Here is a 16271-nt window from a genome sequence, read left to right as displayed (position 1 = left end):
TATATGGCTATTGTTATTATTTCGCACATAGTCATTGTCCAATCGGATGACAGAACAACAAAACATGCTGGATTACTACGTTTATATTTTATCACGGACACGTGGTTTAGGTCAATTTACCTGTTATCCTTTTCTATATTTCAAACTTTTGTAATTGTCAGCCAAGGTTGTTTATACTCATGAATACGCATGGAGTTTCAGCATTAACGGTTTTTAGGACAAGAAATGCACATGAAACTCGTATCCACTCACCCCTACTAATGTTATTGTTATTTAAATTTACATCACGTGGTTTTTCTTGAACTAGTCAAAGGTCATTAGGTTCGCAGTAAAGGAGAACGTTCACACCTATAGTCTGTTTTCTGTAACCCAGATCTTGACAAACCAGTTACGAGCAATTCTTTTATACAGTTAAAGATACACATCAAATATTAACAAGATTTTCGTCATCATGGTTCAGGAACATTTAATACTTAGGGTTCCATTATCCAATACATCCATCCGGGGGGGGGGGGGGTTGGAGTTATTTGGATTTCAGAGCTAGTGCTATAATTATATATTAAATTAATATTAAATGATACAAAAATATTTTTTTAATGAATACTGAATTACACACAATCTAAATGACTCAGAAACTCAGAACCTGGATCCCTAAACATGTCAAGTTGGTTAGACATGCAGGAAATTAACCCCCTCCACCCTAAACAAACACAATTTATTCTCTTTTTTCCAACTTCATTTTATTTGGAAAGGAGGGATGAGAAAAGATCCAACAAGATGTTTTCTAAATATAAGTTTTACCATAAAAGATGTATTTCTATATTTTAATCTCACTCTGTGAAATATTTTGAACCCCTTGCTGTATTAGCCAAACACTTCTGGCCACAGCTCCAATGAACAAGGTTCAATATATAATCATGATATAAAAATACTTCTTAAGATTAGCACAGTTTATTTCAACATCATTAATACTTGTAAGAAAAGCAGATACTGGACAAAATGAGGACATTTCTAAAGCATATAAAATAAAATTTACAGATTTATCTCTTTGATTTTTGTAAATCAGTCATGCATAATATATATATTATATCATTTAGATTTTTTTTTACATTGTGAACATGGGAAATAACTCTTTGGGAAGATCAATTATTTGTACAGATATACATGTACATGTATATATTTTTTAAAGATAGCCATTTCATTTGTGAAATATAGATGTACATGTATTAAACCCATTTACTCTGCTTGAATTAAAATCAACAGGGTTAAAAACAAGACCTTTCCCATGTTCCAAAATTAAATTTATTACATAGAATGCACTACAAATCTAAGGTTAAGGGAGATAGTTCAATAAAAAGCAACATGAGCCACAATTCAAACTTCATAAAACCTTGAAATTTGAAATTTCATAAAAAATCATTTTAAAACATTTTTGGTGTAAAATTGCAGTTCATTACTACAGTATTTCAATGACAGTAAAAGAAAAGATTATAATCTTCTATTATCCATACATGTATTTACATTAGAAAGTCTTTTTAGGAAATTCTGATTGAAAAAAAAATTACATCTTTTATCCTTAAAAAAATTGATTCCTACATAATATCATTACATTTGACATAAGCATTGCAAGCTTTTTACAGTTTTGAAATAAGCAATTATACTTATATACAACAAAATACTTAGTATTCATTGTCAACCACTTCTAAAATTGGATCAGTATCATTTCAACCAGAGAATAAAATCATTCAAAATTGATCACCATTATTTTGGGCTTATTACATTTGCTTCTGCTAGCCTCTGTTTCATTCAGCAACTGTTCTTTATTTTCTGTGTAAAAAATACAAGGTCCCAACTCCAATCTTAAGGCAGTGCTGATATTCTGTCATCTTTTATAAATGCATGATCTGGATTCGAAAAAAAATCGAACATCAATTCAAAGATTATACATGTACATACTGCAGATTCCTTATTTTTTATGAGTACTTATTATTGAAAAATAACTCTTAAAAACATTATATCGCAAGAATATATATTTGTGAATGGGCGGTTGATAAGGAGAATGTGCATGGGTTTCAGTATCATAAAAATAAAAGTGAAACATTTTATTTTGCAAGTGATGCTACAATGCAAAATTACAATGATAAATTCCTTGCATTTAACAAGGAATTTACAGCATATCACATCAGTCTGTTGTTGTATACATAAAACTTTGTAACTTTTAAAATAATCAAGCAATAAATTGTGTAAAATGTACTCAGATTTATAATTGACTATAAGCCTATATGGACCATGATGCTCCTCTGAGACATGTCAATTGAAAATAAAATACAACCATATTTTCTTTAAACATGTTAAAAATGACATTCTATGCATGAAAAGTGTGACTAATCTTTAGGTGAAGTTCATTCAAAAAAGAAGTCTCAATATTAAGTCAGATTATATTTCTGTGTAAAAAAAAATAAGAAGCCAATGTCAAATCAGTATATAGGGGTGGATACATGAATATTTTGTGAATTAGTTTGTGCCATTTCTTCTCAGGAATTCCAGAAATTAATTCAAAAACACTCATATATCCACTCCTATAAATGTGCAGATCTGAATCTGCAAAAATAACTGCAAAGGTTTGCATGAATATGAGATTGTCATTGTGTCATTTCATGTAACCATTCTCCTGAAAATATTTTACCTTCAATTGGTTTGGGCCAAATATGAATGTACCTAACAAGAATCAGTTTTCAAAAGTACAATGTACATGTATTTGTAAGTTCTGGATATTAGGAGGAGTTAAAATTTGTTAATAGTAATAGCAAATGCATCATTTTCTTGAAAATTCTTGAAATCTCTTGAAGAAAATCACTGATCTCAATCAAAACCTAAATCTTTGAAAAGCCATCCTCCCATTTGAGATACAAATTCCAACATCCAATTTAAAAATACTGAACATCCTCCCCAATGTGACATTTACATTTTCATACGTTCATTTTCAAATTAAATAAATAAGAAAAAAGTGAAGCATTCTGCAAATTTATCTATCATTTCATACAATCAGCCTCTTAAAAAGATTTTAAAATTTCTTAATGGACAAAGGGCATACTTTAAATACATGTAAGATTATGACGGCATGTGTTGAACTTTTCTTAATATATACTGAACCGCAAAAGAAACGTCGCATTCGATTTTGAAAAAGTAATGCAGTTATTTTGAAATAAAAAATAACAAATATGTACTTGATGTAATGTGTTTTTAATTATCTAACATTTGTCTTAGAGTTATACACATTCAATTTAATGTCAAATAATGTCAATATCACAGATTCCTATTGTCCTGAGTTTACTTCCGTTAGTAACGTGTATGGCCACCATTGGCATTAATTACAGCCATGCATCTTCGATACATAGAGTTGATGAGTCGATTGATGAAGGCCATTGGAATAGTCGCCCACACACGCTGATACGCCATAGAAAGTTCAGCAGCAGTTGTCGGTCTTGGTTGTTGTTGGTTCAGCTTCAACTGGATGTGATCCCATAAGTGTTCAATGGGGTTTAGATCGGGACTAAGAGCCGGCCAGTCAATAACTGCGATGTTGTTCTGCTGGAGGTAGTCCCTAGTTATTCTGGCTGTTTGTGCACGCGCGTTATCTTGCTGGAACGTCTTGTGTGGATGTTGGTTGAAATGCTGTACAACATGAGGCCTCAGGACTTGATCAATGTAGCGGGCAGCCGTTACACCATTTCCCCTGCCTGGACCAAGATTCTGGAAGACAACGGGGCCAAGTTTCGAATACAGGCCAATACCACCCAACACCATGATGCTCGGCCCGCCCCATGGATCAGTTTCCATAACATTGTTGTCATTGTAACGCTCACCCTTTCTTCGCCAAACTCTTGCTAGACCATCGTGTGTGGAATTGCAATATCGGCTTTCATCGGAGAAGATGACATTCCTCCATTGTCGATTACGCCAGTTTTGCTGCTGTAAAGCCCACTGTAGACGTGCCTGACGGTGTCTTTGTGTAAGGACGGGACCTTTGTATGGACGGCGACATTTGAGGTTATTTGCTTCTTACCGACGACGTACTGTGTCGTCACTTATGGGTCGCTGATGTGTTCCAATGGTATTGCGTGCTGTTTCTGATGCCCTTGTGAATCGGTCATTCAAATGCTAACGCACTATGAACCTGCTCTGTCATTGCGTTGTAATTTGTGGTCTACCGCTACGTGGGCGATCGTCTGTTCTGTTAGTTGCATTGAAACGTTGGCGTAAACGTTCAATTGTGCGTATACTGCAGTTGAAGTCGTCTGCTATCACCCTGGCAGCTTGCCCAGCATGCAATCTTCCTATGGCTTGGTCCCTCTGTTGTCGATTCAAACGTGGCATAGCTCTGCTTTCAAAACTAATACTGATAATCATTTAAATGTTCGCGGTATTTATACCCCTAATGAAGTGTGAAAAGCATGAGCATTAACATTTTTCAATTTAATGCTGGAAAGTGTGTACCACGGGAGGCATAAGATTCAATGACAATTGAACGTGTTGCTAAAATCAGTGAAGCGTAACTTACCTTTAAATGATTGTAGAGTTCACGTCTCGTGTTCATGCATATTTTGCACAGATTATAATATTTAAAAACAATATTTCATATTATCAAATATTTCTTTAAAAAATGCGACGTTTCTTTTGCGGTTCAGTATAATATGCAATATCATACCAAATTTTTGCATGCATATTCAAAATCAACAATACTACCTTGATAACCCTGTCCAACATGTTCCATTTCAATGGTTCCTTTTCCTCATCCTTCAAGAGTTTTAAGAAGTTTCAATATCCACCTCCACAAAGGTTTTAAACCAGCTTCTTTGTCAAAAACACCTATAAATAGAGTCAGATATTGAGGCATTTGAAATAGTGTGTATTGTAATGTTAATTTCCAATCTTTGATGTCAAGGAAGTTTAAAGAAGGTCATGTGTTTGAAATTTATCAATGAATATTGTCTTCAGTACTGAATTTTGTATTTGTCTGAATTAAAAAGCCATGAAGTTACAGAAAGGACGTACAGCTAAAAATTTCATTTGTGTTTTGAGAATTTTGAGATGTACATTAGATACACCAGTTTATTACATTTTACATTTTAAACAGTGAAATACTGTAATTTATTCATTAAATAAAATGATATTCTTTCACAGTGTGAAAGGTTATCAAAATGATATCCTTTCACAGTGTAACAAATACCAGAAGTGCGAGAAAACTCTCAATTTTCCTTCTCATTACAAGGAATGTTGTAAAAAATATTCCTTGGCCTGTTATAAGATGGAGAACAAGTTAATAAACCATTCTGACAGAGATAAAGACTGCGAACATTCCTCAAATATGCTAATTGCTGAAATTTATGTTTACAATGTTTTTCACTTTAAGCTGACGTCTCGACCGCTCAACTATGATGTCATGTAGCGTATGACTACATTACAAAAAAGACGTAGACAAAGGGAAAATCAAAGAAAATGTAATAAACAGCAAATTCAATGTTTATGGAATTTATTTCACTCATGAGACAAAATATCCTGTCCCACACATGAAATAATTTACATTTTCAACTACAAAACATTGAATATCCTCAATATACATGTGTACACTTAACTGTATTAAACAAGAGGCCCATGGGCCACATCGCTCACCTGAGTAGCTTTGACCATGCTGTTTTTTATCAAATTCCTCCACTGTAATACATATTGTGACCCAACCCTACCACATGGGTCATAGTTTGGAAAATTTAAAATCTACCCATACCGAAATTAAGTACAAATTAAGTACAGAAAAAAAGTACAAAAAAAGGTTAAAAAAAGTATACTTTTTTTCGACTCAATTTGGAACCAGAGATTTGGTCGTTCCAAATTGAGTCAAAAAAGTATACTTTTTTGTGCTTTTTGAGAACTTGTGTTCTCAGTCACAGAAGAAGGATAACAAAAGTATACTTTTGGTACATTTCTATTTTTGACCAAGGTACATAAAAAGTATAATTGGAAGTACAAAAAAAGTACTTTTTTAAAACTATTAAACAAATTAAAGTACAAAAAAGTATACTTCGAGAAAAAGTACAAAAAAAGTATTCTTCGAGAAAAAGTATTCTTCGAGAAAAAGTACAAAAAAAGTATACTTCTAGAAAAAGTACAAAAAAAGTATTCTTCGAGAAAAAGTACAAAAAAAGTATTCTTCGAGAAAAGGTAAAAAAAAGTATTCTTCTTGAAATAGTACAAAAAAAGTATAGTTCTAGAAAAAGTACAAAAAAAGTATTCTTCTTGAAAAAGTACAAAAAAAGTATACTTCTAGAAAAAGTACAAAAAAAGTATTCTTCCAGAAAAAGTACAAGAAAAGTATACTTCCAGAAAAAAAGTACAAAAATGTATGCGAAAAAGTACAAAATGTGTACGAAAAGGTACAAAAATGTATGCAGGAAAAGTATTTAGAAAGTACTTCTTTTACATTGATTCTTCAAAAAGTACAATAAAATGCATTAAGATCTAATTTACCAAAAAAAAAAAAAAAAAAAAAAATTAAATCTCTTTTTAAATTACAGAATTGTAATTCAAAAGCATGAAATTTTGACAATTTGACATATCTCCATTAAATAATTCATTATTTTCATTTCTTTAAATCTTCCATAAATAATTAGAGAATAAATTGGAATATAAAATCATTAACAAGATTATATATATAATTTTATAGATTAACAGTTTTTAATCCTTTTGCGTCTAGTCACTACATGGTTGGAATCTCGAGGTAGGGGTGTTCCCAACCCCCCAAACTGAAATTGCATCCTGCAGGCTTGTCCTGTACATGGATTTGTCACTGATTGATCACACTCACAGATCGCCTACACTCCTAAGTCTATTCACCCAATCTTTCTCTTTGTGATCTTCATTTGAATATGCTATTTCGTTTCACCCTTCAACATGTCTAAGCACTTTTCCTTGAGTTCTGCAAAAAGAGTTTAATAATCATTTTTTTTTCAGTTCTAAATTAAACATCAAAGTTCTCAAAAAGCAGAACTATAATTCATAAGCTAATACATGGCAGACTCACATAGTACATGCATCATACCGGTATTAATACCGGTTTGATATGATTTTTAAATTTTTTTTATTTTACAAAGTCAGACTATATTTAAATTAAATTTTAATATACTTACTGGTGATATGATACAGTTATATTGTTGAGTTATTTTCCCATACCTCTGCATTTAAGTCACAGCATAAAAGGCACTTCTGAAAATTATAGAAGAAAAATCAGATAACTTGAACATGTCTGTTGAAAGACTAAGATTACTCTAAAATTAAATTCTTAAGTTTCTTTGAAAAAAAACCTGTCTATATTCTTCATGTTTACAGTTATGTAACTTGCAATTTACATGTTTAGAATAAAAAAAAGTATCCATTGAAGCAACCCCCACCCCATTTTAAGTTCTTTTCAGCCTTGAAAGATGATCAGTACATCTTAAATGATAACTAACAAGTGCAACTTAAAATTCATCAGATGCATGTAAATGCTGATACTAATATTGCCTGTTTATCATGTTTAATCCCCCAGTACTATAATTTAATTTATTTGTATTGACTTACCCCCCCCCCCCCTTTTCAATATCAACCCTCACACACACTATATACATTTTGCCTTTTAACAAACATCCATTTATTTATTTTACAAAATTCAGTAGACTCAGTGTTTTTTTTTTAATTATGCCAAGACTTATAGCTAGGCTACAAAAATGTTTGTACGTAGCCTAGTGAACGTTTCCAAATACTGAGCAGTGCTGATTGTATTATAATCTTACTGCATAAATATCATATTGAAACATTTTAGGAATTAAATAAGACAAGTTATTAAATGATTCATGTTTCACAGAGCCTAAGAAAAAGCATGTTCCATTCAGTTAATTCAAATGTAATTTTACATTGTCATACCGATCAAAACAAACCAGAAATCGAAAACACAAATGCCCACATTATGTAAAATCTATATGGAAATTCTTCGTTAAATACATTTCTATAGTGGTGAAATACATTTCCTACAAACATTATCCAAATTTTAAACATAAATATAGCCTTACCGACTTCAAAATCCCCATTTTTGGCCTCAGCATTTCAATCACACCAATTTTCAAATCGTCCCCGGAAAAATCCGCGCTTCGTTGTTGACCAATCGTTGACTTTGAAAGAGTCACGTGATTAAAAAAAAAATAAATAAATACAGAATTAGTTCATAAAAACATCAGAAATTCTCTTAATAATGTTTTTAAAATCATTAAATTTATTTTGAAACCGTTTTTTGTGCAGTACTCGATATCTAGCTTTACCATAATTGTGACCGCCATATTGTGTAATAATCGTCGCCGCCATTTTGTTTGTTTGTTTTTTTTGTTTTCAATAAATTATCGAGTTCAATTTATAAAGCCACAAGAAATTTTGAATTCCTTGTTAACTGCACAAATCCTTATAAAATTTACAGTCTTCAATCTCAATGTCGTAATATCTTGTATGCAGGCAGCATAGACGTTTGCACGTGCTACTTATATTTCGTGCATTGTTTATACCTGTAAACATGATGAAAGTTCTTCGTGATAATAAAACAATAAGCATGGTGCATCTTGGAGGCTTTTGTATTTATATTCGTTCCTTGCTATTTCCGTTTATTAGAATTGCACTTAGATGACACTTTATTATCAACTAAATATCAACTTTATTTTACCCTTATTTATTTAACCTATATTTCTCAATACTCGGTTTTAATCCATTTTGTTTACCACATAGTCAAAATTATTGCGTGTGATTTCGTTTTCCCAGAAACTTCTTGTGAATTTATGTGTACGTTTCCACTGCACCGTCTAGACAACAAAGGTCACCGAGTACAACCACCTGTGTCATTTGAAATAAACATCGTTTGCAGAGAGAGAGAGAAAGAAAGAGAGAGAGATGTAGAATGTAAACGGAATAGTTGTTCATGTTAATATACATAACTCCCTTTCCAGAAATTTTACCTTTAAATAATTTAATATTTCCACAGCCAGAGAGAAAGAGAGAGAGAGAGAGAGAGAGAGAGAGAGAGAGAGAGAGAGAGAGAGAGAGAGAGAGAGTTATTTCTGTACAGATTTACGATGTAATTTCCATCAGGTTTACTAAATCTTGATGATTATAATGAGTTTAGGACATAATTCTGTTAAAGATAAAATGGACACAGTATGACAGAAATACAAATACATTTGACTGTAACTGTATAAAACACCCCCTAGCTCTTTTCCCTGCAAAAAATACGTAGTTTTTAAAGTAAATTAAATAGCCATATATTATACATACTCTTATGCTAACACCATAGTTGAATTCTTAATGCTCACATTAGAATAAAACTTTCATAAATCATTAGAAAAATTTAATAATTATTTTTATATGAACACATTGCTAACTTATTTCATAAAAATTGTTATAAAATTTCAAAATTAATTTGAACACAGTGGGAAAAAAACTAAGTCGAAATTAGGTACATAAAAAGTACATCCTTATTTTTCTGATTCTGCCAAAAAAGTTTAAGTCCAAATTAGGTACATAAAAAGTACATCCTTATTTTTCTGATTCTGCCAAAAAAGTTTAAGTCCAAGAAAAGTACAATTTTAGTACATTGAGAAAAAACTAAGTCCAAATAAGGTACAAAAAAAGTACAGTGGAAAAAAACTAAGTTCTATAAAGTACAAAAAAAGTACTGTGGAGAAAAACTAAGTTCAAATAAAGTACAAAAAAAGTACATCAGCTTTCAGAGGCTCTCTAGCCAAGTACAAAAAAGTATACTTTTTCTGACCTTTTCCTAAAAAGCACAAATTTAATACTAAAAAAGTACAATAAAAGTATTCTTTTTTGTACTTTATTTCGGTATGGGTACACTACCCACGGATGCTTCCACATAAATTTCAGTTTTTCTAGGCCAGATAACAGGTGATAAGAGAATCTCACTTGGGTTTTTTTCCCAGGTGAGCTAAAATCTTTACCTCTTTTGTCGCCCTACCTTTTGAGGCTTTGTACCCTATCCTCCAAGGCAATGATAACAATTAAATCTATATACATGATAATTTTATGCTACATGTTTACATGTCAAGACAGCATTCATGTCTGGACTATCCTTAGGAAGGAGGCATTGCATTTTCTTTAAACATTTTCTTATAACCTTTATTCCCTTGTTCAAGAATACTTTGTGCCAAGTTGGTTGAAAGTGGCCCAGTGAAGAATGTGAAAGTTTATATACAAAGATGACAACAAGGGCAACAATACTCACAATAAGTACACCAATATACAATAGACAAATTTTAATCAGAAACTCCCTTGAGCCTCTGGCCCTAAGGAATTACACTTTTGACAAATCCTGCTTTGTGTGTATTTTGAAATTGCCACTGAACATGTTTTTATGTCTCAGTGGACAGTTTCTTGATGTTCTTGAACAGATTTCGTTGATTCTCAGACATCATCCTGTAGATGATAGATTGTCCAAATCTCTGTACCACTACTGTCTTTCAATATTAAGGGTATGATGGGCGACTGGCATAAGCACCAGAATATTGATGTGAAATAACATTCCTGTAGAGACCTGAAAGTTAAGGCTCAGTGTTAAAAGTTAATCAATATGAAGGCAAAAGTTGTACAATATTGCATAAAAAAATAAAACCATTTAAATAATATCTTATAGTGATCAAGATCTAGTAATTACTGTCCTTTTGTTGCTAGCTAGTTCTATCAAGATCAAATTAAACTTACTTTTCCCTCTTCTTTATGCAGAAAATGAAGAATTTTCATGGAAAAATTTGAAATCAATCATGTCAAAAGTAACCATAATCATGATGATACATTAATTTATTCAGTTTAATATCATTTTAAAGCAGATTAAAGAAGAAAATGAAAAATAAGTTTTCTGAGAGACATACGGTTCAACATGTTCAATTTATTTCTTGGTCTGAGACAGAGAGGAAAACTCAAACACTTACACCTGCATGATTTTCTTCATTTTTCATTGAACTGAATGCAGTTTTAAATATATATATTACTGAGTTTACCTAAAAATTATTTCTCAATACACCTTTAATTACCAAGCTACACTATCATTGTAAAGGATCATTAACAGACTCAATTTATACCTCAAATTTTAGAATTCTGTAGGAACTTTTCATTTAATTACTAAATTTTGACTTTTATCAAACGTGTGAACTAGCATAAAAATATCATTTAAATTACTAGACAAACAGCTAGCTTGTATATAAATTTGCATAAGAAAAGTCACATGTAAGATGCCAAAAGTAAAATTATTTGATGTAGATGTTATTCATCATTATCAAAGGTTAAATCTTAATAATTTGTCTCTAAGTGAACTTGTCCATCCAGTATATTGCTATAAAATAACTTTTAATACCCAATTTAAGCAAAGTTTACAAAACAAATTTTGCAAAATTAAATTGTATGTGTATTTGAACAGGATTTGAACATGTTAAATTAGTAATCAGTTGGCCTAATATTGTGCTATTCAGTGCTTTGCAAAAGATTATTTTTCCTCTATTTATTAAATGTTCATGATGATAACTACAAGCACATACATTTATTTATCACAAAAATTATAAAACAGGTACACAGATTCATGTGGGGAGGTGGGGGTATTGACACTATCTCCCTCTAAAACACACACAAAAAAGTTTTAGATATGATGCGTATAGTTTTCATTGTTGTACACTCGACGTACACTGACAAAGTAAAATCAGAGTCAATTCTGTGTCAAAATCAGGTTATCTAATTGTTGAGGGATCTTTTTTGTGCCAGCACCTACTGTGACAATTAACATGATTAAAGAAACTCAGTTTATACAGTCTCATCTGAAGGACCGTCTCCAAGTCCCATAGTGGGATTCGAACATGTGATGTAAGGATTGACTTCTTCCTTCGCGACTCTAGAGCAGACACTCTAACCACTGCGTCATGCATGGATTTGAGGCGAAAAAATGCAATGAAGCTACCCCTGGAAAAATAAATGACACCTAAAAACTAAAATTATGCCTGAAGCATAATTATGCCTACTTGAAAGTCCTTATTATCATATTATATCATGACTATGTGACTTAAAATGCTGTACAGCCAAGAAAAGCAATTGAAAGTTGATTAACATACACGTATTGTAAATCATATTGATTTACAATTGATTTACAATATGTAAATGCTGACTGATGTTTTTCATACGAATTGTAAACCCATTATTTATACATTGAATTGACGACCGATTTTTTCCGTTATCATGACAAGGAGCATAGGGCGGGTGTGACCGGTCTACAGGGGATGCTCACTCCTCCACGGCACCTGATCCAACCTCTGATGTTTAGCAGGTCCGTGTTTACTCTGCTCCTATTTTGTATTGTTTTATCTGACTTTGATATTGAATACTGTTCGTTATCTCCATATCCTATGTTTAAGATGAAGATAAATTAGCCTTTTGCATCATGTCTGTGAGAGATATTTTATTCGATCAATCATTTTCGTCATTAACATCTAAAATATTATAAAAATATAAGAGAATTTATCAAAGCAATAATATTTCTTTGCATAAAGGACACTGACACACACCATCATGAGTTTGAGATAATTATGTTTATAAGAATTTGACAGACTTTTTGAAATACTTTTATCACTCCTGGCATGATAATGAATCAATCAAATTACTTACTAGTACCATTCATGTGTTCAGTACTTAGTACTTTACAGTTTAAGTGTCTGTATGTCATCTAATATTGTGATCAAGGAAATTTAGATGATTTTCAAGTTATATTTGGTGGCGGTATTTTTTCTATAAAAATAATGTAAGGGGGCGCTTTGACTAAAATCCGGGGATGCTTTGACTAAAATTAGGGGACACTTTGACCGGGACGTTTTTATTAAGGGGCAGTTGGACTGGCTCCCGCTGCACTCCCTCCGCCCTTTTGATTTGCAAAATAAGAGAGAGAAAGAAATACCCAAATTTCTACAGTGTATTTTGTTCTTACTATAGAAAATGTTCATTGAAAGGCTAATGTTGTAATATATAAAGAAATTTGGTTGTGATAACAAAATGAAACCCTACTTCTTTACATGGTAGAATTTACAGGTTCAAAGATTTATTTTTCACTTTTTCAAAAAAAATTAAGGTAATCTATAGATTGATCATCCTACCATTTTTAAAAACCACACTCCACCCTGTATCCTACTGAGTTATTTAATTACATCTACATGTTTATGTAAAACGTAAGTTACAATGTATATAAACTCTTTCCTTCTTCACCCCCCCCCCCCCTCGCCCTTAAAAAATTTCTAGATCCACGCCTGTATAATAATCACCAGCTGATCACTTGAGGGTTGTTTACGTTGTCATTTACCATTTCTAATCTTTTGAATGTCACATTCATACTATATTCATTTAATTAAGCACTTCTTCACACGTTTATTACATGTAATGATGTATATTGCATGTAAGTTACTGAGAAATTGTGTATCTGCAATTATTATCAGAAGTAAAACAGACTATAACATTTTCTGCACATTGAATCATTTTCACTTCTTTTAATACTGGGGTAAATATTTCACAACACCAAGAACAACATAAATAATTTAGTATATTAATTCAAAAACATTGACAAGCCCTATATATTTTTAAAACACCAAAAGATTTTTATTTTTCCACCCACGTGGAGGCATGTAAACAAAGGACGATAACTCTAGATGCACCTGATTTAATGTTTCTCGTTTCATGTGTTTGAGGTGATAAAATTCGAGAAATAAGGACTAATTGAATCAAATTCTATGTGCAAAAAAAGTTCAATTGAATGAAGGCAAATACAATGAGCTTTACTTACATTAAATGCATAAATCCCAAAACACACATCTACTTCCTGTCTAAATCTTACAGGAACTGGTGCTGATCTCGCACGGTCTCGAGGCTGGTCTCGTTAGAGGTCAAATTGACCACTCGGATGTTACGCTACACTTAACAGCGATAAAGAATATCATCCGAACACATTAGTAGGGGTGCCACTGATACTCGGAAATACGTGTTGACTTAGCGAATTGCCCACCAAACACGCTACAAAATTTTAAACTAATGTATATTTATCAATTGTTTGTAACTGTATATAGATTTTACTGTGATCTCGGAAATTGTACATATGAAGATCCGTGTCTCATCTGTGACTCAAGCGCATAAAAAATATAATCGGAAAGCAGTAAAATTCCAAGCATGTTTCCATAGTATTTTTGTACTACTCACTCGTAACGAATTTCATTAGCTGATTGGTCAGTTAGAAAGAATCGCCAGTGACTCGATTAGCATATGAATTTATTCTTACGTCAGAAAATCCAGTTCCGTCGATCTGTTCATAATGGGAAAGGCCAGCTAGATTTTACAATTTTTTAAAAAATAACATGTGAGCGCAGTTAGGTACAATTTTCTCCTTTCACATATAGGTAGATTTCAATAAAATACAGTGAACAGTCAAAGGAGAAAATTGTACCTACCTGCGATCGTATATTTTAAGGGCTTCAAAGAGAGGGGCGGGGTTAAAATGCAATGGGAATTGGATGTAAACATGATACCCCTACCCCAATAAAAGATCTATATCTTTTAAATCACGTTTCTATCTTTGTTAAAAATTGTATTTTATAAAGATACACATATCAGTGATTAGTTATATACAAAAATTTCAGTACAATTTCGACATTTAATTTTTGTCAATTTACCGGGGGCCGCAAGCACCTCATCCTTTATCAAAAGTCCGAAATAATGATTCCCAGAATAATAAAAATGTCAAAGAAGTGTAATAGTTTGAGAATAAAACCGGGAATACTCTTTTCTGACTAAAACAGGGTATTTTGTGCTCAATGGGTATCCATGGTCCCAGATATAAAAATGTATTTCATTGGATAATTCACCATCACTAACCACCTACGCTTTGTCCGTAGGTCTGTCCGTTGACCTATGAACCCCAACATGGCACCACCCTCGAATACAGGTAAACACTCATTACTAATATTTATGGGCTCAGTCCCCATCTCTGCACCACAGGAGTTCTAGCCTTAAGCTCTTTTACTTATTTACTTCAAAGTTCCCAATTTTATTGCTCTTAGTCAAAACTCTTAATGATACCATTGTATTTCCGTTCAAATTTTATTCCTTACTATCGATGGGCTTGATTGGTCTATTCGGATCAATTTCCTTACAAAATGATCTACCAAATTATAGTGCATTTGAACAACAACAAAATCCAATTTGTTTTGACAAGATAATAATTGTTTACAAAATAAAGTCCTCTTTCCAATTATAAAGTCACCGAATTTGCGTCACTAATAATATACATTCTGATTTAATAAACTTTTATATCATTTTACCTTCACTGCTAATAACTAAAAATGATTATGATATTAATATTGTCTAAGTTTAAAATGTTCATACAATATATCTGTGTTAAACCCTATAGGTTTACATTATGGGTCTGTAGATACTGGCACCAATGGTCGTGCAATGACTATTGCTGTTGTCACTGACATAAATGTGCATATGACTTCATGAGTAAGTTTGGTGTGCTTGGCATCTAGTAGAATGGAATCAATGATCCGTCTGATAGCACCAAAAACGCACTCCCAAACGCCTCTCATATGAGAAAAAAAGGTGTGTTGAACTTCCAAATTGCTCCTTGTTGAATGATTTCACTGAGAGGTCCTCCACGAAAATAGTATTTATTCCAAGATCTCTGGTTCCACTTATGAAACTGGTCTTTCTGTCCGAATAAATATCTTTCACTTTGCCTCTGATTGATGTGAAGCGACGCAAGGCGTTGATAAAGGAAGAAGTGCTCATTTCGTCGATTACTTCTATGTGAACACCCCGACATGATAAATATAAACACTGCCAATCTTTTGGAATTCACAGAACCACCATGAGTACGTCGGGTGACAAAATTCCACGGTCCGAAGCAGTCAACGCCAACATAAGTAAATGGTGGGCAAGACATCAGTCGCTTCTCAGGTAAGTCTCCCATCTTTTGGTAAACAAACTCAGGTATGTTAAGGTTACAACCAAACATTCTACTTACCTATATGATATGACGTCATAGTAAGCTATATGACGTGAAGTTTTCGAGATAACAATTTCTTAAAATCAATATTTAAGATTGATTTGAGGTCGTAAATTGGTTCAAAATATGCAGAGGCATAATATTAACAGAATTTTGTCCTTTC

The 16271-nt window shown here is 32.4% G+C and overlaps 1 long non-coding RNA gene across 2 annotated transcripts; it reads right to left on the bottom strand.

Annotated features, from left to right (window-relative positions):
* Positions 1 to 950: 950 nt before the first annotated feature.
* Positions 951 to 14021, bottom strand: LOC134258059 (uncharacterized). 2 transcript variants are annotated; one of them, XR_009990066.1, is made up of 3 exons: positions 13895 to 14021; positions 4747 to 4869; positions 951 to 1904 (listed from the first exon to the last, which is right to left on the bottom strand). It is a non-coding gene; the product is annotated as an uncharacterized LOC134258059 (long non-coding RNA). The 2 variants fall into 2 exon arrangements; XR_009990067.1 differs by lacking the exon at positions 13895 to 14021 and adding an exon at positions 10386 to 10486.
* Positions 14022 to 16271: the final 2250 nt, after the last annotated feature.

The sequence above is a fragment of the Saccostrea cucullata genome, unplaced genomic scaffold, assembly GCF_032062105.1.
Source record: "Saccostrea cucullata isolate Sc308-1 unplaced genomic scaffold, CSIRO_AGI_Scuc_v1 ctg1108, whole genome shotgun sequence".
NCBI classification, from domain to species: Eukaryota; Metazoa; Mollusca; class Bivalvia; order Ostreida; family Ostreidae; genus Saccostrea; species Saccostrea cuccullata.
The sequence above is the reverse complement of the archived record's forward strand: the minus strand, read 5'-3'. Positions and strand labels throughout refer to the sequence as shown.